This window comes from Pseudopipra pipra, chromosome 11, assembly GCF_036250125.1.
Source record: "Pseudopipra pipra isolate bDixPip1 chromosome 11, bDixPip1.hap1, whole genome shotgun sequence".
Classification (NCBI taxonomy): Eukaryota; Metazoa; Chordata; class Aves; order Passeriformes; family Pipridae; genus Pseudopipra; species Pseudopipra pipra.
Genome location: NC_087559.1, coordinates 1,832,441 through 1,858,215, shown reverse-complemented (window position 1 = coordinate 1,858,215; position 25,775 = coordinate 1,832,441). Strand labels below are relative to the sequence as shown.

Here is a 25,775-nt window from a genome sequence, read left to right as displayed (position 1 = left end):
GGATTCTGGGATTTGAGGGAAAAACTCAGATAGCATTATTCCCTTTATCTGATTTTTTACTAAGGGCATGATGTCTTCACAACAATAAGTGTGCAGCTGCAATAGAGCTGCTCACAGTGGGGACACACTGGAATAATGTAATCCCAGGAATTCTTTCTGAAACCACGTGTTGCCAGGTAGTAAATCACTATTTCTCCTTTTTAACCTAATTCTGAATATATTTTCAAGACAGTAACATGTGAAAATGGAATTTGTCATTTCTGGATGTATTTTAGGCTCTTGCCTTGTCACAGCTCCCAAGCCAAGCAGTATCCATTGTATTGATAACCTTCAAAAGAAAATCAGGGCATCAGTAACTCAGGAAGCCACCCAAATGTTTCTGTAGGAGCAAGTGAGAACCCAGTGCCGGGCTCTCTGAACAAACAGATGAGCTGCCTTTTAAATGATTCCAAAAGCTGGGATCTCAGGGCTCACGAGCCCGCCCAGAGCAGGCCTTGCACTACAGGCAGGCTCAGGCTGAGGCTCTAACTCCCAGGTGGATGTAGCCTGGTGGCAGTTCCAGACTCTCCTGCATATCCTTGCCTTGCCTGGAGAGGCTCCGTGTCCTTCCCGGGTGCCTGGTGCAGCTGAGCATGTGCATGGAGCTCAACCAACCCTTGGGAAATTCTGAGCTGGAACAGCCCATTTCTGACAGTCATCCCAAGGTTATCTTGACCCTGGTCCTCTCTGAGGCATCCTGGCAGAAAGGGTGGGAATTCCAGGGGCACCAGCACAGGGAGGAGCACATGGCCAAAACGGGGCAGGTGCCAAAGCCGAAGCCAGCCATGGAATAACTCCATGCAAAATATCTGCTGGCACACACGACTGGCAGGCAACCAGCCCCAGAGAGCTCTGCTCAACACAGTCAAAGGAGTTTTGTTCTGAGGAAAAGAAGGATTGCAGTATTCCCATCGCCCTCGGAACTGCAATGTGCAGCTGGATTTAATGAAGGGTTAGGACTCGTTCAGACCTGCAGGGAAGGAGGCAAAAGTTTTTAAAGTTCCCCCCAGTGTCAGATGTGAAGGAAAAAGATTTCCTGTCGTACTGGTTGTTAAACAGAACTCAGAAAGGTGTCTGACTGACAAGGACAAAATGACAGCGTAATTAAGGACACTAATTGAAGAGAAATTGAGAAGTTAAATGAAGATGGAAACACAAGTTAATTTATTTTTCATTATGGAAAGGATAATCCTCCTTGATTTCCAATTGCAGTGAACTTCCCAGAGCAGTTTGCAGGAAGCACCAGGAACCAGAGCCCGGTAAATGAGGCTGATTTTGGCTGAACTCCAACAGTCGCTGTTCACCTGTTAGTGCTGAAGTTGCAGTTAAAATATCCTCCTCTTTACAATAATAAATATTTGCAGTTCTATTGCTGTTACCTGGATCTTCCACAGAGGAACCCAGCATGCTCCAGAATTTCCTGAGCTCATTAATTAGGGAAGAGCTTGGGGTTTTTTCCTTCCTTTCTTTGGTACCAACAGAAGTTCCTGACTGACAGCACGGAATGTTATTGTCCCATAACATGTGCATCACCTTGCCCAGGACTGGTGTGCAACTGGGACAGCACAGACACAGCCAGGCCAGGCTGCAACAGCTGTGTCATCGGTGACATTTCAAAATGTCACCACACTCCCCCCGAGCTGAGGGCTCACAGCACCAGTGCCAAGGTTGGGGAAGTCTTACAAGACAGAAACAAAGTGACTCGATCAGACAGTGAGATCCAGCTGAGATTAACTGGTGAGTAATGGACCTGCAGAGGTTTATGAGCCTTGAACTCAGCACAACACAAAGGTACAATGTCAACAGCAACGTGGGCACAGCTGAGGAGAGCACCCTTCTGCCAGGGAAATAAAACCATCCCTTCTCTGGCTGCAGGCAAAGGCAGCAGCAGACAATCCCAAAAGCAACAAGTGCCCCTTCCCTTGAGTGGCTCCAAACTATTCCACTAAATAATGCCTTTGCTCTATGAGTAACGTTTGGTAATTCCTGGGAGAGAAAAATAGCTGTGATGCTTTTTGAGTGCAGCACACACACAAAGTGATATGGAGACATTTGAGCAGAAATGGGAACATCTTGCAGGAGAAAATGGGTTTATTTACAAATGCATAAAAACTATATTTAAAGCAATTAGGGAAGCAGAACAAGTAGTAAAAAAATTACGGTGGAATATTTTGCTCCAAGAAGGTATATATGGAAGGCTGAGGAACACCAACAGGTCCATCATCCTTTCCAAAGGGAATCCTTCCCCAGGCTGCAGCTTGGTTCAGAATTACTTCTATTTAACCCTGACCAGGGCACTGCCCATCCCCCTGGGCTGGCAGGGCTGAGGCCACATCTCGAGGGCTGTCTCCAGTTCTGGGCCCCTCACAACACACGGAGGGGCTGGAGCATGTCCAGGGAAGGGAACGGAGCTGGGAAGGGGCTGGAGCAGCAGGAGCAGCTGAGGGAGTTGGGGAGGCTCAGCCTGGAGCAAAGGAGGCTCAGGGGGGACCTTCTGGCTCTGCAACCCCCTGACAGGAGGGGGGAGCCGGGGGGGGTCGGGCTCTGCTCCCAGGGAACAAGGGACAGGAGGAGAGGGAACGGCCTCAGGCTGTGCCAGGGGAGGGTCAGGTTGGACATCAGGAGGAATTTCTCCCTGGAAAGGGCTGGAGGTGCCCAAGGAAGGCCTGGCTGTGGCACTCAGTGCTCTGGGCTGGGGACAAGGTGAGAATGGGGCACAGGGGGATCCATGGGCTGGGAGGGCTTTTCCAACCTCAGTGATTCTGTAACCTGAGATCAAAGCAAACTTTTGCAAACTCTAACAAATTCCAGGCGTGGTTTGCACTCTGTGCTGCAACAGGAGCCTTCAATTGCTCAAACTGTTTGAAATCAAGTTAAACAGCGAGAAGAACAGAGTCACATTTGAATCTGAGCAGGTTAAAAACCAGAAAACAAATATTCTCCGTGAGTACCAACCCTCGCTGTGCACGCTGGGGCTCTGAGCACACACGGATAATGAGGAGTCACTGCACAACTCCCAGTGCATCTTAATACCCCCCACATCCAAGCTGAATACTGAAAGGGACAAGGATTGCTTGGAATGCAGCTCAAGGTGTGCTTCTACCTGGCACAGCAGCACAGCAAAGGAAAAAGGGGTTTAATTTCAGTGGCTGGTATCATTTTATGACAGAGGGAAATAAATTTGCCTCGGGTATGATTGACACCTCTGGAAACTGAGTTAGCTTTGTTTCCAACCAGCATGTCAAAATACATCTGGGTGTTTCTATTCACATCAGCACCACAATCAAAGGGCTACAAAACACCTCCTTCCTACTACACCTTTTGAAGTCATCTCTTCATTTCGCATTAGGACTCTCCTGATCTTGAAACACTCAACATTGAATAAAATTTAGGCCAAAAGCCAGGGTCTGTTTTCTTCATCATCTTTGTAGTATTTCATGAAATCATAAATACCCTGAGTTGGAAGGGACATTAACACTCATCTCATTCCACCCCCTGCCATGGGCAGAGAGCCTTCCACTAGAAGGTCACTGGGCCACTTGTGGCACTATTTCAGGGGTGACAAAGCAGTTTTTAAATACTGTACTATCTTACAAGTATTGATTATTAAAAAAAAATCTGTTCTCTCTTAAAACATCATGCACTTTTTGAGCTGCTTACTTGCAGAAAGTCACTTCCAGCCCCAGCAGCCTCTGGAAGCACTGCTGGCTGCATCCACGCTGGACTCTGAGCAGCAGGGAGTGGGGAAGGTGCACGAAGGTCACCAGCATGATTTGGTACCCACGTCCTGGTTTCACAAGTTGTCAAATGTATCATGAAAATGCCCCGTGGAGGTTCACAAAGAGGTCCAAGCAGACAAGAGCTGTCTCCTCAACACACCCAGTTCAGGAGCTGCTCAGAACTTTCACCTCCCATTTCTGAGGCTCCTGATGTTTATGGTTTATCCAGCTGGCCATTGATCAATATTGATGGAACCCAACCCTCTGGTTCAAAGGTTTAATTACCAGCACCAGATTTATGGCTTCTTCAAAACATCTTCAATAATCTGTCATCTAAACTACAACGGGAAATTAATTTTGCCATCCATTTCCCTGGGTTTTAATTGAGCATTCTGAAAATGGCTGCAGTGATTCAGGGTCCTCCTGCACACCCCTGGCCACGTACACTATCAAACCACAATAAACATGTTTTTCTGCCTCAAAGCCATTTATTAGAAGAAATTTTCTTCTAAGAGCAACGGCATAAAGTCACAGACAGGGGGTGAGTGACTGCTCCTCCACTTCAGGTGGGATTGGTGCTAAACACTCACACCTAATAGCTCATGCAATTACTGGTTAATTCCAGATATTAAGGTTGCTTAAATTAAGTGTCATTTTTTCACAAAGAATAAAAGCAAGAGAAGACTGAGGAAAAACCAGGACCTTTTGCAGCATCAGTTGGATTCACACAGATCCAGCCTCCACCAGCACATGGCCACTCATGTGAGGGATGAGTGTTCCAGAGGTGTCAGGAGCTCTGTCTGCCAGGCAGAGCCTTCACACTCCACCACCCAGGTTTATCTTGCCATTTAACTGATCCAGTGGCCATGTGATGGCCCCACATGGTGATCTGTGGGCCCAAATCCCTCACCTGCCAATACAATTTCTTGCCTGTACCTGAACACCAGGTCTCTGGAGTAACACATGGCTCTCAGTCCTTTCACTCCCCATAAATAACTGACCTCAGTGATGGCTGTCAGGGCAGCACAGTCCCTCTGTTCACAGCGTTTGGGAAGGTGTGCTGGGGCACTTCCCATGGCCTGACAGCCCAGGCTGGCTCCAGTGACACGGTAATGTTTTGTTACCTGGTCACAGAGAAACCCTCCCAGGCCAGGAAGGGCCCCGGGGGGATAACGGGCTGGGCAGCAGAGCAGCAGGGCCAGAAAGATGTGCAGAGTTTAGGCAGTGCCACCTGATCCCAACGTCCCAAACCTCACCAGTGCCAAGTGCTCAGTGTGTATGAGAGAACACGAGTGCAGTCAGGTAGAACAGCCCTTGCTCTCCAGGAGAGCAGGGAAGTGGGTCCTGGAGATTTCCAGCAGCCCCAGCTCTCTGAGCTGTGAGGTTCTGGCAGGTTGGGACTGTGCTTTCCAAGAGCTCCCACCAGAGCAGCTGCTCAGAGCAAACTCCTCAGCTCCTGTCTGGGGGAATCAAGTCAAGAAGCGGTTCTAAAATTGAGCCAGTGAGTGCATTTCATCAGCTGCCAGGGAGGGCAGAGAGATGGGAAAAACCCAGATGAATGTCCTGATGATGATGAACACGGGATTAATGGAACAGAAATAAGGATCTCCTTTAGCCAACCACCACTTCATCTTCACAAATCAAACACAACAATGTAAAATAAAAATTGTCTGGCATTTCCACATGCTATTTTAACCCATCTCATCATCACAAACTACACTGTTATCCATAGATAGAACAAGGTGGTGAATACAAAACATGTGGTACAACCTTGAGCCACTGGAATGTTGGGAAAAGTCTCCAAAGCTGCTCTCCATTAGTACTGAATTTGTCCTGAATAACATATTCTTAAGGAAAAAAATACTTTTTTCCTTTAGAAGCTGAGGACACAGTGAGATTTCTGAAGACATCAGATAATGTGCAACTGCAGCAGAGTACTTTGAATTACATCGAGATTTAGTCTAGAGCTGTTAGTTCCATAATAAGGGATATCAAAAGAGAATAAAAGACCATGTTACCTATGCTTAATTAACCTGCTCTAAGCATCAATTGATGAACTTGGGAATAAAGCCCAAAAATTAGTAGAAATGCAGAAAATTAAACAACATATTCTCCCTCACTGGAATGAGAGCAGGTGAGGTCATCAGCCTCCTTTTGCAGTGGCAGCACTTGGAGCAAACTGGTAATGGCCAGAATATCAGAAGTATAATTGCAATCAAACAGAGCAAACCTGGGAACAGTGCAAGAGCTGCTCCTGTTGTGCTGCATTCTGGAGCACAAGAGCTGCTGTCACACAGGTTGGCACTGAAATCAGCCATTGCTCTGTGCTTGCTGTGAAAAATAATGATCTGTTGATCTGGGTTTGTCATTCAAACTGTGTAACCCACTAAGTCAGCATCTGTCTCTTTACTGGATCTTCCTCTGTGGTGTTTATCAACTGTCAAAACTCAACAGAAACAAAAATACAAGAGCAATACTTCCAGAAATGCTTTGAAAATTACATTTGTCAAAAAGCCCTGACAATAATGACCATCAGAGTTCAAAAACTCACCCACAATGAGGTTATGATCACGTTCTACACTATGACCTATGGATTATGACCATGTTCTACACAGAAAAGTACGAATCCATCCCCCTCTCAAATGGAAAAGTTTCCCAAGTGATTCCCTGTCATGGATATTTTACCTCACCTGACCTAAAAACTTTTCCATAAACACAGTGAAAAACGTACTTAAATGGCAAAGATGAGAGTCTGAGATTTGAAAGTCAAGAAAATCATATTTTAAAGGAAAGGATCCAAGATTCCTCTGGCAAAACTGGGAAGATGGGGCAGAGGAGAGTGGTGGGTCCTGTGCCTGGGATGGAGGGAGGCAGAACAAAGTGCCTGTGGCTTTGGCTGGGCAAGGCAAGGACTTTGCTTTGCTTTACTCAGGATTTTACCTGAACTGTGCTGGAATTATTGAACAACTCCCTGAAGAGAGGGCCTGGATGAGATTGACTTTTTTTGGGGATTTCAGCTCTCCTAAGTGGGAGAAGAGGAATCTCTCAAGTACCTTCACACTCACCAGACCCACAAAGCCAAGAGGGTCCTGTTGCATCAGCAAGAATTAAGTTATCACAACTTCCCAAAGCCAGCCAAAAGGAAGGCTCTAAACTGCAAGATATCTGAGGGCAACAATTCCTACAGATTTGAAAGAAGAAAGAACTGAACTGCATCCCACCAGGATAACAAAGCATTCCATCTAAGCTGCCAGATGTGCCTGTGAGGATTTTAAGGGGGATTCTGCCCCCTCTCCTGCCATGTGGCTGCACCGTCTCCATCAGGGAGTTAACAAGTTTTCCACGCTCCAGCTGGAGAGCGCCGGGATGCTGTGCCAGCCCCTCCCGCTCGCAGCAATGCTCTGTGCTCCCTCCCTCCTTCCCTCCCTCCCGGCTCCGGGACTGCGGCGCTGGGAGCCAGGGCTGGCACGGCTCTCAATGCTCCCTCTGTGCCCAGCTGAGCACCCCACAGCCCTCAGGCTCCAAGGGGAAAGAGCCAAAGGAAGGGAGGCTTTCATCCCTGTGCCCTCCAGCAGAGCCAAAGGAAGGGAGGCTTTCATCCCTGTGCCCTCCAGGAGAGGCACACAGGGCTCTGGCTCCCCAGGCCTGGCCCCTGGGCACGGAGGAACAGCTCGGGGAGCTCTTGCCCAGCAGCACTGATGCCTGGACCATTCCCAACAGTCCACTAGTTAAAAATATCCTGCCTTTATGCAAACATCTAATTGTTGATTGTCTTGATTTGGTCATGTGTTAATCATTAAAATCATTCAAAAAGCACAGACTCATTTATTTAGTGTGAACTCGGAGTTACTGTGAGAAAATTAAATTAGTCATTTTATTAGTGCATTTATCCTCATCTTTCTAGTAACACTCTGGGAAGGCTTATCTAAGAGATGAGAGCTCAAACTCTGAAGGACACAGCAGGGTTTTTTAAAAAAGACAGATATGCCAAGTAAATATTATTATTGCTGCCACAACTGAGTAATTCACCAAAAGCTGCTGAAGAAAGCCCGTGTACTAATAATGCAAAACAAACACATGTACAAACACTCACACAAGCAATATTTCCAAGCAGTGTTGTGCTTGTCAGAGGATGAATTGCCATGTTCCAATCACATAATACAGCAACAAAAGATTGTACATCCTTCTCAGAAGGAAAGAATTAGCTACTACTGACTGCAGTGGTAACTGATCCCAGAAATCATTATTAACTTCAGCAGTGTTTGCACACACAAACAGTCTCTCTGTAACACTGCTCCAGCCCAGCTTCCAAACTCTGGGAAGCAGACAGCAAGTATTCCAGCTGCTCCAATCACTGCCTGTCCAAAATCCTGCCCATCTGCAGGCAGGAGCCTCTTCTCTCTATTCCTGCTACAACCCTGCTCCTTTTCTCCTCTTTCTACAAAGAACAAAGGTTCTAGAGAAGCTAAAAACAACAAGGGGAATGAAAATCCACCCTCTTTCCCATGGAAGGTTGAACATTGTGTAAGTAAACATTTCTTTCTTTGAGTACTGAAACCGTTTTTATCTCCTAATAATGGGCTAAACTTTTATCAGGTGAAACCACAACTAATTCCTCAGGACACAACAATAACTTTGTTATTAGCTTTTAGATGTATCAGGCACCCACTGTTCCTGTTGTCTGTGAGCAGGGAAGGACTGTACAACCTGCACTGAAAATCCCAAACCACACCACTGGTATCACTGGGTACATGAGATTTTGCTGGAGGTATGGATAAGTCATAATTAAGCAATAATTTTTCCAGGTTATGTATCCCAAGTGTATGATTCTCTTTAGATCCACCTGCCAACCCAGTATATGTGTGCTTTGTACTTCAGGGATTGTACATCAGCACTTGTCTACCCCAAATCACTGGGATTTCTCACCTACTTACAATTAAGTTGGTCTGTAACTACTTTAATGAGTCAGATCTGATGTTTCCTCACTGCAAAACACACATAAAACAGACTGAATCTGAACCCAAAAGTTTCAGTTCTATGGGTGCCTAAAGGAAGTTTTATTTAACTACATTACACATCCTTCCTTTAAAGCACGGCCCTCGGTGTAACTGGGTGCTGGCCCCATCAGGATTCTGAGGTGTTATAGTTGTGACTAAGGAAAGCTGGTTAAAAAAAACCCAACAATAACAAAAATCACATTAAAGAGGAAAAAAAATAAGGTCTACTAAGCCATAACTATGGTAGGAAGGAAGTTAATAAACCTGCCAGTAAAACTGGCAGCCACACAAAACCCCAAATCTGCTCTTAATTGAACAGAAAATATTAAGTTTTCTATAGAATTTTTAACAGCTCAACAACAGGCTCTGATACAGTTACATATTTGCTCCATAATGAGGTTGGGAAGCCCTGGAGGAAGGTCTCTCTTCTGTGCCAGGTTCTATTATGTCCTTACAAAGCTCTGCTATCGATTTTGCAGCCCCAGTCACCTCTTGGAGTTTTTAAAAGGTTATTCACAAACAGCTGCATAAAAATAAGGAGACCCACTGGGCAGCAGGTTCCCACAACAACCCCAATCCATGTGTGTGTAATCATGGAATGGTTTGGGTGGGAAGGGACCTTAAAGCCCAGCCAGTCCCACCCCTGCCACAGGCAGGGACACCTTCCACTAGCCCAGGTTGTTCCAACCTGGCCTTGGACACTTCCAGGGATGGGCAACCTGTGCCAGGGCCTCCTCACCCTCACAGCCAAGAATCCCTTCCCAATATCCCACCTAAATCTACCCCCCTGCAGTTTGAATCCATCCCAGTGTGGATTCAAAGAACTAGGAACTGAGGCCCAGTTCCTGATGCCTCAGGCACAGCATCTCCAAACAACCCCCCCCAGGGGCAAACCACAGCCAGGGAAAGGATAAACCAAGAGACTGAACTGGAAGTGGTTCCAGGTGGGGGGAGAGGGGGCAAATCCAGCTCTGACAGGGGATATCTTGGGCTCTGGTTCTCCCAGAGCAGAAGCACAGCAGCTCAGTGATGGGGACCACGAATCTCACATCCCCACACGAGGCAGGCTGGGTTTGTCACCAGCTTTTATTCCACACTGAACTTCCAATTTGTTGAAGTGTCAATCCCTGGCTTTGCTGGAAACCAGGGAGGTGAGGTTATTGGAGCAATTAGCACCTCGAATGAATTGCTGCCTTCGGGAAACGTGCAAAAAAATAACCAAATATAACCCTTTTCATTGCTCAGCAAAACATGGCTTACAAGCTTTAAACATTAGTGACAGGTCATCCCTGAGACACGCAGGGAATGCATGCAAGTCTTGGTGCTGAAGGTTTTAAATAGTCAGGGAAGTAATACAAGTGTCAGGGGTATTCTCTTGGGTTTATCTTGCTGAAGTTTTCCTTGCCCCATCAGATTTGCCATTTTTATCCTTTAGTGCTCAGAAAACATGACAAATTTGGACAGAAGTCCCTTCCAGCTTGGTACCTGCAGAGGATCTAACCAGTTTCTGGCAAATCTCTTGGTTTATAAAGCACAGAAACTGAGACACATGTTACTGTACATTAAGACCAGACTAAGCCTCTCACCTCTTTCAGTACTTTTTGCCCATATTTTCATGTTTGGTGCTTAAGAGAAGAGAGAGGAGAGGTTGGACCGGCCAGTGATGGTAAAAAACCTGACTGTCCTTCCTGGGAATGGATTACATTTGCATGGAATACAAACCTGGGGAATTGAATTACCAAAGAGTAGGGTATGTTGGCCTCGATCCAGCCCAGGGTGTCCATAAATCCGGATGAAGTCCCTGCATTAAGGACAGATGACTGCACTGTGCCCTCACTGCTGCAAGCAGCCAAGAATCTGGTCCCGGACTCCCAGTCTCCAAAACAGCCTCACACACCATGGCTCAGAACATTCCTAGGATTACCAAAGTGATGCCCCACCAATGCTCCTTGGAATTCTAGGACATTTCTGTCACTTGCTGCAGTCAAGCCCCATTGCTGTGCAGACATTCCAAGCACCACAAGCCAAGTCCTGCAGGCTCCATTAAATCCCGTGCTTTAACACAGGCAAGCCCAGGGTGCTCTGGCTTTGCTTCCAAAGAACTGAACACTGGCAGGATCAGCTCAAGGCCTCCTTCACCTACTTCCCCAGAACTGCCTGACCCTCACACCCTCAGTGTGTTTGGGACATCGCTGATCTCCTCCGGGGTTACACTGGGGATGGATCTCTCTCCTCAGCCCACGTGTGCCATGAGTTCCTCTGGAGCAGGATCACCAGCCTCTGAGGTGTGTTGGGTGGGGAAAGAGAAAACCAGCAGCTGTGGAGCACCAACAAACCTTGGGAATGAGCCCACCACAGGTGTTTGCCTTGGTTCCCACGTGGAGACATCCCCACCAGCCCCACAGCTACCCGGAGATGTTCCCACCCCTCTCCCAGCTCCGTGGGAACTCTGGGATGTAACCTATGGCAGGAGTTCATCTGCTGAAAACTGTCTTTGTGCTCCTGTTCAAGGAGCTCGGGGAGAGCTCCTTTATCCCTGAGATCCTGGTGTTCCTCACACACACAGAGCCCAACCATGAGTTTTTCCAGCCTCCTGCTTCAAGGCCCCGCAAGGCAACGCGGCGCAGAATAAAATCCTCCTAATTAGAGCCAACTCCTGAGGAAGTGCAGCCCTCGCTGCTGCCTTGCTCAAGGTCATTTGCTAAGTGGCTGGTGAACAAACAGATCTGCTCGCTTTCAGCACAGGGAGGAATTAAAATCCGATTTAACTCCAGCACCAACCCCGCTATTTGACACTGTCAAAACAATTTTCTGTTGGAAAGCAACAGCACACTATGAGTGAGGCAGCAAACGAAAACTGGCAGTGAAATGAGGCTTTTTAATGTCATTTTGCTCTTAACATTAGATGATTTTCTAAGAAATAGGTTGATCAAGAATATTGATTAAGGAAACTTTTACTTCCAAATCCGGTATTTGTGGTTCTGCTGGATTACTGGCTTGGATTCTAAGTTGAAATTAATAACTGAACTAAGATTTTCCTTAGGTATATTCTTCATATTAAACATGCAGTGCCCAAAATCCCTTAAACACACCTTACTTTTCCCCTTCTCATTGAGCTGGTCCATAACAAGGTGTACAGACTGGTGAACAGGTAGAACAGGATCAGTATTTCCACAATTTAACACTGTTCAATAATTTACAATTTAATACTGTTCAATAAAAATAATCACCTGTAATCATCCAGTATCTTGTCCTAAAGATCATTAAAGAATTGTTCTAAGAAATTACTTTTCACATTAATTGCAGTAGCAATAGTATATTAAGTGCTTATATGGTAACTGGGGATTAATTCCAGGATTTGGGCTGAAGGGCTGTGCTGGGACAGGCCCCAAAGGAGCAGGGACACGAGCTCTGCAGCACCATGGACAGCCCATGGACCATCAGGATGGTCCCCAATGCTCCAGGGAACACGGGATGGCAGTGGAATAGAACAGCCCAAATTTGCAGGAGATGAAAAGCAGATTAAAGGCTGCTGCCCTTGTCCAAGGGCTTCTGTTCTGCAGCTCTTTGACACCTGAGCCTTCCCCACGTCCTGCTGAGCTCAGCCCACACCTCAGCCAGCCCTGAACATCCCACTCTTTGAAAAATGTCTCTGCTGTGCCCACTGGAATTCAAATTGTTCCCGTTAGCACTTACAAACCACTGTTCCTGTAACCTCCTGTGGCAGATAAAAATTGGGCACATTCTAACAAGGTCTGTGAGCCGTTCCAGATGGCACTGGAGTCCTTTTCCCGGGATACAAACCACTCCCATGGCAGGAGTTGGAGGACTCGGGGAAGTTTAACATGGACAAGGGGTCAGTGACACAGCCCTGCACATAAATATATAGGAAAAGAACAGAATCAGAGACAGACAAATGGAGGAAAGCTCTTCCAAATACCTGCAAATGATAATAAGTAGTTTAAACCTTTCCTTTTGGAAAAGGATTTTACAGTTCCTTTCTCGATTTTACAATTCCTTTCTCTTTTCCATTAACAACACCAATCCCTGACCTTTATACAATGAAGTTATGGGAAGATCATCTTTCTCTGCAGTGAGATGACTTTCTCCATTAAATCATTTATAAGAGGAATATTAAATAGAACCCCTGTCACAAAAAAAGGGGAAAATGAGAAAGACATTTTCTCATTTTTAGTGCACTGGCAGGGGAAAAAAAAAAATGTTAAAACCAGAGATGCAGACGAATCAGAATGGTTCATTCCATGAAATGATTCCAGATCATCTGCATTATAGCTGGAAAACTCCACATCCTAAAGGGACCTTCTTATCCCTCACTCCTGTGTGGGCCACAGCAGCAGCAGGGATGTGCCTCTGTGTGCCCAGCACACAGCCAAGCACATTCAGCACCTGAATGCTCAGGCAACACAGCCAGAAAATTTCATATAATCTAATGAGGGAGAAATGCTACACTTCAGTGCTCAGCAGTCACACACAGTTGTACGTTTGGGGTGGTTTTCCAACACCAACCTTTCAATAACTTTGCACCCAGTGGAACAGGCAGCAGCTGCCAACGTGCTGAGTCAGGAACAGAACAGCAAGTCAACAAGTGACATGAGAATTGTCATACTGGCAATTAAATCCACACTGAAACCTGCAGGAACCCCTCGGTGCAAAGAACTGTCTTGATTTTTCTAAGTGACCATAAATGTCTTATTTCAAAATGAAATGATTCTGACAGTAATTCTGCACCTTAATGTGATAACCCCAGGTTGGTACGTGGGAGTCACACACAGGGGAGGCTCATACAGTACTGGGAGAAAGGGTAATTCCATCCCAGGAAAATCAGTGGAACTGATTGAACAGGTTGTTCCACGTGTTGGTTACCCCATCTACCATCTTTTCTTTACAGAATATGAACATCTCAGAGAATAAAGAACACAAGATTTAAGCATCCAATACTTGTGCTGGAAATATTACACCGTTTATCTTCGGGCTCCATCAGCCTCTGCAAACTCAAGGCAAGTAAATAGTCCCAGGAACAGGCACAGCCTCAGTTCTATTACCATTTCCCAGGATCAATGGGCTCCAAGGCACACATTTACCCACAGACACGAGGAGCAGCAGCCCTGCCTGCAGTGCCACTGCTCAGGGCTAACAGAGACCTGACAGGAAAGGGTGGCACAGACTGAAAATGCTGCTCCACAGCTGTTTCATTTGTTTCCATTTCCAAGTAATAATACAAGATCAAATTCTGTATTAGTTTAGCTGCTAGAACAGGTGGCAAAAGGAGAAAAACAATTTAAGATCTTATCTGTATGAATATTTGGTCACGTTGTGCAACATTCTTCATTTTGTACCACCAAAATGGAGAATTAACAGATTCTGAATAACTCGTGCTCGTTTATCACCTGGATTCCTGTGGCACAGCCATGCCCTGCACTCTGCACAGAGCAGAGCACACCCCTGGACAGTCATAATTCCTGGGGGACATTGTCACAGGGCAAGGCCTGACCCAGAGCCCTGAACGTGCCTCAGTCCATGGGGTCCATCCCTGGCTTTCCAACCCCCCCCCAAGGGCTTTCATGGCAGCCAGAGAAGGGACATGTCCAGAGGAGTGCCAGCAGCACAGCCCCCACCAGCCCTGGGGGGCACAGCTCAGGGGAGCTGCTTTGTCCAGTTGGATGGATTTGGGCAAATAGAGCTTTTGTATCATTATCACAGAATCCTCAGGGTTGGAAGAGACCTTCAAGATTATCGAGACCAAGCATCAAACCAGCAGCACCATCATCACCCCTAAGCCATGGCCCCAAGTGCCACGTCCAGACACCCCTTGAACACTTCCAGGGACTCCAGCACCTCCCTGGGCACCTCATTCCAGTGCCTGCCCACTCAGTGCAGTTGCCAACAGACACTACCTCTAATTCCTGTTGGGGTTTGGGTTCTTCTCTGGCCATGACTTTTCTTTCCAACTCTAACATTTTGCTGCTTTCAATCCACAGAGTGAGAATTCTTTTCTCTTGACCTTGATTAGCACCAATGAACTTCAATTGTTCAACCTCTAACAAGCAGCTCTGGAAGCCACAAGAATTTTGGAGTCCCTGTGTGAGAATCAACCCAAACTTTAGGGCAGTGACTCCTGGACACCCAGCAGCACTGGCCATGATAACTGTGTTTTACCTGATCCTGGTGTAACAAGATGCAAGACTGAATTAAGTAGTTTGATCTTTGGCCCTTTATCACAGTGCCAGTGAAACCCTTTTCTTGCCTATGAATAGCAGAGATAACATTTGCAGCAAAGCAGCTTGGATTAGACAGGAAGAACTAAGACCAGAAACAACTACTTAGCAGATAAGAAATTAAAGCACTTAATTGCTGCAAAGAAATACACAAAAGCAAACAGAGCTCTATAAAAAAATTCATTATATTCCTCCTGCCACAGGGGACAAGCCAAAGGCTGCAGAGACACCAAACATAAAACAAACTGTGCTCCTAAAACGAGATGAGGACTGATTCTGTATGTACACACAGCAACTCAGCACTCAGATGGATCACAAGGAACACAGGACATGCAATCCTTGTCCCTGCTCATTGTTTGCTGCTCCCTTCTGCTTGGACCCAGCTGGAATGTGCTGCTGTGCATCACACAAACCCCTCTGCTCCGGGGCTCCCTGATCACTGCCATGGAGGTGAGTAATGAACAGGCTGATGTTAGATCTGGTGCCAGGATTTCCTAACAAAGCATTCCAGAGCCATTTCTGCAGGACTGCAGGGGTAGGAGATAAGGGAAATGCCTAAAACAAAAATCAAGCCCAAACCCTGCTCTCCCAAAGTGCTGCTGGGGCCGCTCCGTCCTTGAGCAGCAAAACCCAAATGAAACCCACAGGTAATTCCCATTTCTCTCCAGGAGAAATAGGAAGCATCACAAGACAGAGGAATGAGCACAGAGTCTGCTGGCTCACTCTGCTCCCTGCTATTACACTGAATTAGTTGGGATTTTAATAGCAGACACAACTCACCACAACTAATAGTTACATCACTTATTAAAGGGAAAGTAATTCATATTATCTCCAGTACAAGTGCACAGAGGATGTGGGTGAGGGTATTTATTCATTTCTTTGACTCTGGGATGAGCCACATGATGCAGAATTCCTGGACATTGCAGCCAGGTGTCTCTGTTACCTACATGGAGCTAAACCAAACTCTGCAACTTAAACTGGCACCAGAGCCTTGTAACTGGGTACAAACAGTTGTCAGTCACTATCAGAAATAAATTAACATTTCCTCTCAACATTGTCACAACCTACTTCTGTCTCCCATGGTTTATGTTCTTGCCAACTGATTATTCTTTTATTACCCCACCTGAGATTATGAAAGTCAACTATTCCATTTATAATGAGAGGAAACTCAAGTCCAAAGTTAAATGATGAATAACAGCTTACATTACCTAAATAGGTGCTTTCAAGCCCTTGATTTTCTATTTCTTTACTGGTAATTTTTGATCCATACAATGTGGCAGTTTTCCAACAGGACACAAGCAAAACAATTACTTTACCCAGCAAAAGGCAAAGGCTTTTTTGACACTGAGGTCACACACCATTACCACCACAGCTTTGTCTGGGCTTAAAATTATCAATGTTTAGTTTCATCAAGGAACAGGTCAGGTCAAACACAGAGAAGTTGGCAGCAGTATGACCAGACTAGAGCAGCAGAAATTCTACACAGCTCTGCTGGGAGTGTTTCACTGGAACAGGGATTAATCAGTATAACTGGGGAACAAGGACACAACAAAAATGTAAATGGTGATTTCATGATAAAGATAATGAGGACTAAACAATAAAAAACCAGATACAGAATAGCTGGACTACATAATGACAAGGTATTGAACTAATCACAAATCTGCTCACAGTTCTCCTCTAAACTGTTGAGTGGTGTCCCAGCCCTGCTGAAATTCTTCCAAGTTTCCTTAAGAACAAACCTGTTTCCAGCAATAAGGGTCAGCAGAGCTTATGAAACCATTCTGTGCAAATTCCCTTTATCAATCCCCAGCCCCTGCACGAGGCAGTGGCACAGCAACATCCCAGCAAGATTGACTGGGAACAGGCTCTGCCCCTCTCCCCACATCTGCCTCCCCTTCTCCAGGTGGCACAAGAAACCCTGGAGTGCTCTCCAACACTTCTGTGGCAGGAAAACAATTCCCAGGCCAGATGTTCTCCTGCACCTTTCTCTCCTCACTACAAGGTTAATTAGCATCTATATATTGATAGGAAAAAACCTTTACTTTCTAAAACATGTTGTGTTGCAATAGTTTACAAAACGAGTTAGCTAAGAATTTTTGGGCAGCTGTTACTTGTTTATTATTAACTTACTAACAATTCAGGAATTCTGAATGTCCTCTTGCCTCTCCTGCCCTCCATCCCACTGTTCCAGACAGGCTTTAAAAGATTCCCTTTTCAAATGCTGCAAGAAGGATGCGAGGGAATCTCTCACAATGAGAGTTTTAAGGGGTTAAAGGCAGAAAATATCAGAACATCCAAACCATTCTAGGAGAAACATTTACAGATCCTCAGCATTGAAGAGGGACAATAAAAGTTTTATAAGGCTGCAATAAAACGAGGCCAGCAGCTAATGCTGAAAATTGGCATTTTCCCAAGTGCCAAAAGCAGATCAATAAATAACCCCCTCAAAGTGAAGCCAGAAGACTGAGCAGGGGGTTCTCAGGCCCCTGCAGCCAGGGAAGGACAGCAGAGGCACTGCACTGGGGGGTTTCTGCACACCCAGGAGGAGCAGCTGCCTTTGCTGCCACAGGAGGTGCCAGGCAGGTCCCCACCCTGGCTCCCAGGAATGCATCCATGGTGGGAAGGGGGGAAGCTCCAGGCTGCTGGAGGCTGGGAAGGTGTTTGGAGACACAGCCAGAGGTGCTGCCCTGTCCTGAATTCCTCAGGCACCCTCTGTGGGAGCTGCTGCTGTGCTGAGACATCCATGGGGGATCTCCCACCTCCATCCAGCCCCCAACAGGCAGGAAGCACGGAAGGGCAGTGAGCAGGGTGGGATAAACAACCGGGACAAGACTGTCCAAAGTCAGCCTTGGGCTTCACAGATGAGGCAAAAACATCCACAGCTTCCCATCCCAGAACTCATACAGGAAAAGGAAAGCTGGAAGATCTGCTCTAGAATGGGCCATATTAGAAGAGACATGTATGGGAAGACTATTTTAGGGAAGCAGCTTTGAAGGATTTCTGGTGCATGGGATGATCCCCAACAAACCCACAGAGAAGCAGGAAAACAGACTCAGAGCAACCTGGCCTGGTGGAAGGTGGCCCTGCCCATAGCAGGGGATGGAATGAGATGAGCTTCAAGGTCCCTTCCAGCCCAAACCATTCTGGGATTCTAGGATTCATTTGCCAGGCTTTTCACTAGCAGAATTCCAAGGCTTACAGCTCAAACCAAATCCTGAAACAGCCACCAGCACAGTGCAAGGGGGTGTCTGTAGTGTCAAAATTCCACTGTCCTGGGCTCTGAGCATCTCAAACCAAGCCTGGAGCACAGCAAGCTCAGTCTGTGACTGCCCTGCTCAGTACTGAGGGTGAGGATCAGCAGTGATTCCAGGATGGATCAAAGCCATTTGGCCCAGCATGGGATGATCCTCTCTCTCTCTCCTGCACTCCCTGCCAGGCTCACTAATTAGTTTTTTGAATGACCCAAGTGTTTTTGTCACATCCACCTTAACTACTAAGCCATTCCACACTTTTTAATTATCTGGAACAAAATAAAACAAAAATCAAGTGAATTTCCCTGAAATACTCTGTGAAAGCAGAGAATAAATTTGCATACTAAGAGAAGAAAGTTGCATATCGTGTAGTGACCATGAGGTCCTTGAAAAGACATCAACCAGAAAGGGAATAAACTGTTTATTGGACTAACAAGTTCTTCAAAATGGACACATACAAGAACAGATGGATGCTAAGCAGAGAATGAAGAGGCAACTTTAGCAATGTGAGGATAGAAGGTTTTAAAATTATTTCTCTTTGGAAGATTAAAGGATTAATATTGTCTCTGAACGTATTTGTGAGGTTCTGGAATAACTCAGAAGCCAGATATATCAGGGTAATGTACCATTTCCTGTGTTACCAGAAGGTGGGACAGTCCCAAGTTTCAACTTCAGTCTAATTTCTCATGTCACAACTCCACCAAAAGCCTTGTAAGACTTAGAAGCCTCTAAATGTGTGGTAAGGGGTCTGTGACTTCCATACCAGCAAGAAAAAATCATCATCCTGTGTCAGAGAAAGGTCAATATTGCATAATTCATCAGCAAACAGATTCAGAATTAGAACTTTTTGTACAAGTGGTCTTAAAGTGGTTTAATCTTGAGTCTCTCTCTTAACAAATATAAAGTAAATACAAAGTCCAGACACAAACCCCAGTAATGAACAGCAGACCAGGCTCAACAGGAAGGTCGAAGCAAAGCAGGAATAAAATCAGATTTTCCTCAGACACTCTGTCAGCATTACACTAACTACCTGTCTCCACCAGAAAAGCCAAATACTCTTTGCTGGAGCCCTCCCAAAAGCACTGAGGTCAGGGCTGTGACCTGGCCTGTGATGACCAGCTGCCCTGCCCTGCCTGACCACAGCAGCTGCATCATTACCGGGCAAAGCAGAGCTGAGCCCTGGACACTGGGACAGGCAAGGAGAGCAACGGGAAAGCTCATAAAGGTCACTCAGTCATTAAAAACAAGGGACCCCAAAAGCTGATACTGAGGTGCAGGAGTGGCCTCCTGTGACACAGAGCAGGAAGAAAAGGACATTGTGAAGATGGAACACAAACCACCCACGGTAATTTCGTTGCTTTGTGGGTTTTCGTTTAAGGCCCAATGTTATCTTAATGTGCTTCCTGGCTCCCCATAATTAAATTCACTAATCCCCAGTCTTAAGGCATCAGCAAGTTGAGCTAATTTAAAGTCAGTACCTGAGCCTACATCCGTTTGTTGGGGCTTTTTTCCCTTTAGCAAACAAGCAAAGTTATCGAACCCTTTCCATGACAAGCAGGGATTTTCATCTGCAGTTTTAATGGCTCCTTCTTCACTGTCCTCATTCTGTACTTTAGGGGTTACAAAGGAGCCTTAAGACAGTTATTCCTATAGATTTAGATATATCTGGACATCTAACCAAGGTACAGAAAATATGTCACAATATCCCCACTGCACGGCTGCTTGATACTCCCAAGCTGCCCTTTATGCTGCATTTGCAAACTCACCTATCTGTTTAATATCTCTTATTTCTTATTTGCTCTGGGGAGGGGGATTCCTGAAGGCAACACCTGAAAACTCGGTGTGTCAGTCATCCCTTCTCCCAGCACAGCAGGATCAGCTCCCATCCATCTGCACACTGCAGACAAACACAATTATAGATAAAGATCTCCCGGAAACATGACTAGCTGCAAAAATAAATTTACCTCCTTATCTGCAAAGGAATCACCTCAGTTTCTCCATCACTCCAAAATAATGTCCCTCAGTCACCTCTTGAATTACACAGAGAGCATTTCTCAAGTATTTCCAGCTCCACAATCTTGCTCAGGCCTTTTCCATCAGACCATCTTTTACCTTGGGTAATTATTTGTCCTCTCCTTCCAATTCCTTTCTGTGGTTCCAGTTAACTCAGTACCATTTGCTTCCTTTCCCAAACCATTCCACAGGATTTCCTGAGCCACCCTGGACACAGGTGTGCAGAGCCTCTGCAGTGGCATCCCCTCAGATAACATGGTCCTGGAAGGTCTGGCTTTCCTGCAGACTGGCAGAACGTTCTTAGATGTGACCTGTAAGGTTGAGCCTCAGTATTTCTGAAATCTCTAAGCTCATCCCAAAGTTTCAGTGACAACTGCTTAGCTAAAACCAGCGTTAAACCCCATCTTATTTCATGCCATTCCTCATTGATCTTCACAGCTTAGGATTTCCTGGTAAAGCTTGGAAAGGACGTCCCACCTCCCAGGGGATTTCTCCTCGTGAGACCCCCAGGATGCTCCAGGTAACCCAGCTTTGTCCAGTGACAGGTCAGCTCTGTGCACCTGAACAGACTCCACTCGGTGAGGAGAACCACACTGGAAGTTTGGAATTACTGCATCTGAGGAAAGAAATTCTTGGTACATCAGGAGGACAGCCAGGATTTTGTGGAAGTTCATCTCTTATTCCCCAAATTGGCCCCTTCTACCTCTCCCACCAGTGAGACAACAGGTCACTTCTTTCAACTGGGAAGGAAAGCTCTCCAAGCTAAGGGGCTGATCCACATAATATCCAATATCTATTGAAATGAGAGTTACCAGCAATAAATAACATCAAAATCTCTATAATGGAACATCTACAATGGTATTCCAAAGGAATATTGGAGAGGATTAGCAGATATGGATGAAAAGACAGACACTTTCCCCATTTATTGCTGCAGGAACAGCTCTGGCTCCAGAAGGCCCCTCCCTGCTGGTTTTTGTTAGAGCCAAGCCCACAGGTGATGGATGTGTCTGGATGGCCCCAAATGATGGATTAGGGATGGAGACACCCACAGCAGTGTATATACATTGCAGCCTCATCACTATCTTAATTAACATCTCCTCGGAGCAGAAGGAAATGCTAACTCCAGAGGTCTGCTCCTGCTTCCCTGGAGGAGTGGGAATGCTGCTCTTCCCTTCAGTGGGGGCAGGATCACTCCCTCCTTACTGCACCAGCCCGTTCCAAAATGCAGGAGCCCATTTTTTCCTGCCACAGCCAGGGACTCGCAGGGCTGAGCACAGGCAGAGCTCATCCATCACTTTGCAGGATGGTTCTGCTTGTTAAGCTCGGGCTCAGCCCACCACCTTCTCCTTTCCTTTTTTTAACATTAATTAAGCTTTGAAAAAGGCAGTTAGGATAAGAAATTGCAGAAAAATGATGGTCATTTTATTGTTTGTTCCCTAATTGCACACATAATGAGGCAAATTTAAAGTAGTGCACCTCAGAAGTTGCATTTTAATGATGCTGTTCCTGTGGTCTGAGTGCTAATGCCCTCGTTTTTATCACCAATTGCTGCTCTAGTGACTGCTCAAAAAAATGGCTTGTTAAGAAATGCTTAGATGGCATTGTAATTATAGACTGTACATATTCAGGTTACAGCTAAAGAAGCCAAGAATTTAGTTTATGAAAATATATCTGTTGTGTATTACAGTTTCCTGGTTATTGTCTCTCACTGCTGTCCAAGGCACAAAGTCTTGGCCAAACCCCTTGTTAACACAAGCTGATGTTTTCCATTTAAATAATGAGGGTGATCCAACAGAAAGTGATGCTTTGCTGTTTTTCCAACTTGAGATGCATCTGCCTGTCTTTAACAGATGAAATACCTGCCCCATCTTCCCATCACTAAACACACAGAGATGAATTTAACGTCATTTTAAAAACAGGGTTTCAACTGCAGATCTGTCTGTATTGGAATCTTCATTTCCAACAGCTGCCAACAGGAAACAGGTTCCCAAATTCTCTCATGTTGCTTTAGGGCCAGGTTGGACGGGGCTTGGAACAACCTGGGCTAGTGGAAGGTGTCCCTGCCCATGGCATGGGGTGGCACTGGATGGGCTTTAAGGTCCTTCCAACTCATCCTCTGATTCTCTTTACAGATCCATCGTCCTACACCACCCCTTTGCAGCCCCATCCAAGAGGGATCTCCCCCTCCTCTGCACCAGGACAGACAGGCAGGTCTGGAAAAGCCACACAGCACTTGCACCCTCCCCCTGCAACATCATGGGAAGAAAAGCAGAGGCTCTGGAAGGCAAATCACCAGAGTCTGAGCTCAGCCATCAGAGGAGTGAGGAACCCTCACTCACCACAGAGTTAGCAATGGACCGAGGGACAGGGGAGCAATTCATGGTTCCAGCCTGACTTGGAAATTATGAATAAAAACCCTCCCTCTTAGGTGAAAACTTTTCAAGAGCCACAAGTCCTTTTTTTGAACATCCTTTTCTATCTACCCACCTCTGCTGTGCTGGACAAATATACATTTAACCTAATAAAATCTGCAGAAACTACTCCTAGGAAATATTCCCCGAAGGCCTGAAACATTTATAACTAGAGAGACCTTGTAAAAAACAATGAAGAGCCATTACTTGTAGTGGGATATCATCCTCCAAACTGCATCCTGAGCTATTTCCTCAGGCCCCACGGAACATCTCATTTGCTCAGGCAGGCACAGATCTTTCCAGAGACCCTGAAACACTTGGCATTTTGTGTTCTCAGACTAAAACTGCCTGCAAGGTATTTTTGCTAAGGATGTTCGGTTGCTGCAAGGAAATGAGAAACTACTGCTTAATTTAAGTGTTCTAACAAGTTCCTTCTTCCAGTTCAGCTCCTGCCCCAGCCCTGACCACCCCAAAAGGTCATGTACCTTGCTCAGCTAACAAGCCTGAGAGCTCCAAGCAGGAAACTGTAAAATCATAAACAATAATTTACCTCTCCTTCATGCTAAACTTCAGTGGGTTATAATTTGGTTTTCTCAATACAAGATCTCAGCAGGAGACAGCTAATGACTTTTTCCACCTTAAAATAAGCTGTTCCACACTGTGCTCACTTAGCTTTGTGTGGGAAGCCTGAAGTCAGGTAAAATAAGCCTCTTATGCTACAAAAGAGGGAAAAAAAGAATATATCAAAACTAAAATTAGTCATATGGTTTAATAATAAATTTCAGCGTGCACCATCAGGTTTTTTCCCCTGCTTAACCAGCACTGGGAGCACATCACCATGAAGGGGGGACAGTGAATTGAGCCCTCAGCAAGCAAGGGAAACAATTCTAACGAGGAACTGGAATACAAAATGCAACAGCTCACCCACAGTGGTTGTACACATTTGTCACTCCAGAGAACACTTCCTTTGGTTTGACACTGCTGGAGTCTCCCTCACTAAACACCCAGCTTCCCCAATCCCAAATTTAATTCTCTCTATGTCCAGCCACACTGCTTCACAGCAGGGAGCCAGGTGAGCAGGAAATGTTACAGGATTAACTGGTAACCTTTTAACAGAGAAAAAAATCAAGTGGCTCTGAACACAGAAAGATTCCCACAAGTGCATTGTTAGGAATCCTTCTCCAAGGTCAGTCATTTCCTTGCAGGTTCAGACTACCAAAAGCTGGAGGGGGTTTTGTGTGAGTTATGGGCAATAACACCTCCAGGAAGAAGAATGTTCGTGCCTGGTTTATTTTCCCTCCCTATGCAGAGAGGGATGGAGTGAGGCAGCCACAGCATGGAAAGGGAGTAAGGCTGGGATGAGCCTGGCAAGCAAAGAGCAAGTCACAGAGGGAGAAAGTCTGACAGAATTTGTCATTAAAACTGGCCACAGTCCCCAGGACAATGGATTTATGTTGCCCAGAATTCAACACAGCAAATACACCTTTTTCCAGGACTTCTTCCTGGGAATCTTCTACACTAGATAACGTTCAAACACTGGACACAGCTTCACCTAAAAATCAAATCCTTTCTATTTTCTGATTTTCTTTAAAGGTGGAAAGGAGTGAAAAAGAAAAGGTGACAGAGTGTGTTATGGCAATAAAGTAGAACTGGGCTGTAGGATTCAGTGGCTGAAGTGGTCAAGAATGAATGCTAAAAGATTTCTAATTTTTTTTTTAATCCTAAATACAAGCATATTTTAGTAATGAATATTAGGAAAAGAAACCAGTATAAAGAAGACACTGCTGATAACAGAGAGCCCTTACAATCCTGTTCAACACGCTGCTGAAAACCCAAGGACAAACACTGAAAGCCAGAAAACATGTCTGTGTGTTCAAGTCTTCCTCTCAGAGGAGACCACAAAGGTGCCTAAAACTTCCTGAGACAGAGGTACAGATCTATGAATAGCAACACAATCCTTCTGTCGACGAGGCTGTTCATTAATGTGTCAGAAAACATTCAACCCACCAGCCTCAAACTCGAGGTTTTATTGCAGGTGGAAAGCTAAAAATAATTTTTCAGGCGTTAACACAGAGTTTGTCACCAACATTCCCATTTCCAGTGCCAGGAGGTGACAGCAGACAGTGACACTGCTGATTCTGCAGTGGTTACACAGCCAGGGAGCAGGTAAGGAGCTTGTATGCCATGTTTGACTGCCCAGCTCTGCCCCCTCACACCCTAGCAGGCCTGGAAGTTTGGCTGCTCCAAGAAGGAAAGCTTTCTGGAGATCTCTGTGGGTCAGTGGCACTGCAGGAAGCATGACTGTGTCTGTCCCTGGCACAGACAAACACACTGGATGAGTGCAGGACAAGAGCATCCACCCCAGGAATTCAGAGCTGCTCATTCCCCAAAATGGTGGGAAGCAGTTCACCCTCTGCCCACAAACAAAGAGAGAATTTAAAAATAGCTTCAGGTTGCCAGCTCGTTCCAAGAGAAAATACGCTTCAAAATTAACATCATCCTGCCCAAAGACATTTTCCAAATATCATCCCCAGGTCTGGAAGTGGACACCTGGGAACTGCCACAGCAGGTGAGGGAAAAGGCTACAAACCCAGTGACCAGCACAAATCCAAAAATCCATCTGTTTGACTCTTGGAAACCTCCCTCGATGAAGACCTTTCTTCTTCCCTTCTGTTTCCCATCTACCAGCAAGTTACTAATCCATTTTATACCATAAATAAAATGTGTTGTTCTTTCCAAGGGACCTTGCTCAAAGCACTCTGAAAAAATTCATGTACACAATGTCTTGAGTAGAGCACCCTAATCCACACAGCCATTAACTCCTTCAGACAAATCTGACTGATGTGTCAGGCATGAATCCCTTGAAAAGTTTTATTTTCCTACTATATCATGTTTATATATGTGTCTGATAACCTTTATTATCCAGGTACAGAAGGCACACCTGTGGTTCCCATGTCACCTCTCCTTCTCCTCCACATAAAGAATGTCCTTTTTGTCTCCTAACACCGAGGCTGATTTAAGTGACAGTTAATAGCCCACGTTTAAGTTCCTTTCTCACCAAGGATGCTGCCATCTGTTCCTGTCCTTGTGTTCCTTTATGGACTGTTTT

General features: G+C 45.7%; 1 long non-coding RNA gene across 1 annotated transcript; it reads left to right on the top strand.

Moving 5' to 3' along the window:
- Positions 1–10,951: 10,951 nt before the first annotated feature.
- On the top strand, positions 10,952–22,693 carry LOC135420031 (uncharacterized). Its single transcript, XR_010433298.1, has 4 exons — positions 10,952–11,040; positions 13,665–13,773; positions 15,195–15,441; positions 22,388–22,693. It is a non-coding gene; the product is annotated as an uncharacterized LOC135420031 (long non-coding RNA).
- Positions 22,694–25,775: the final 3,082 nt, after the last annotated feature.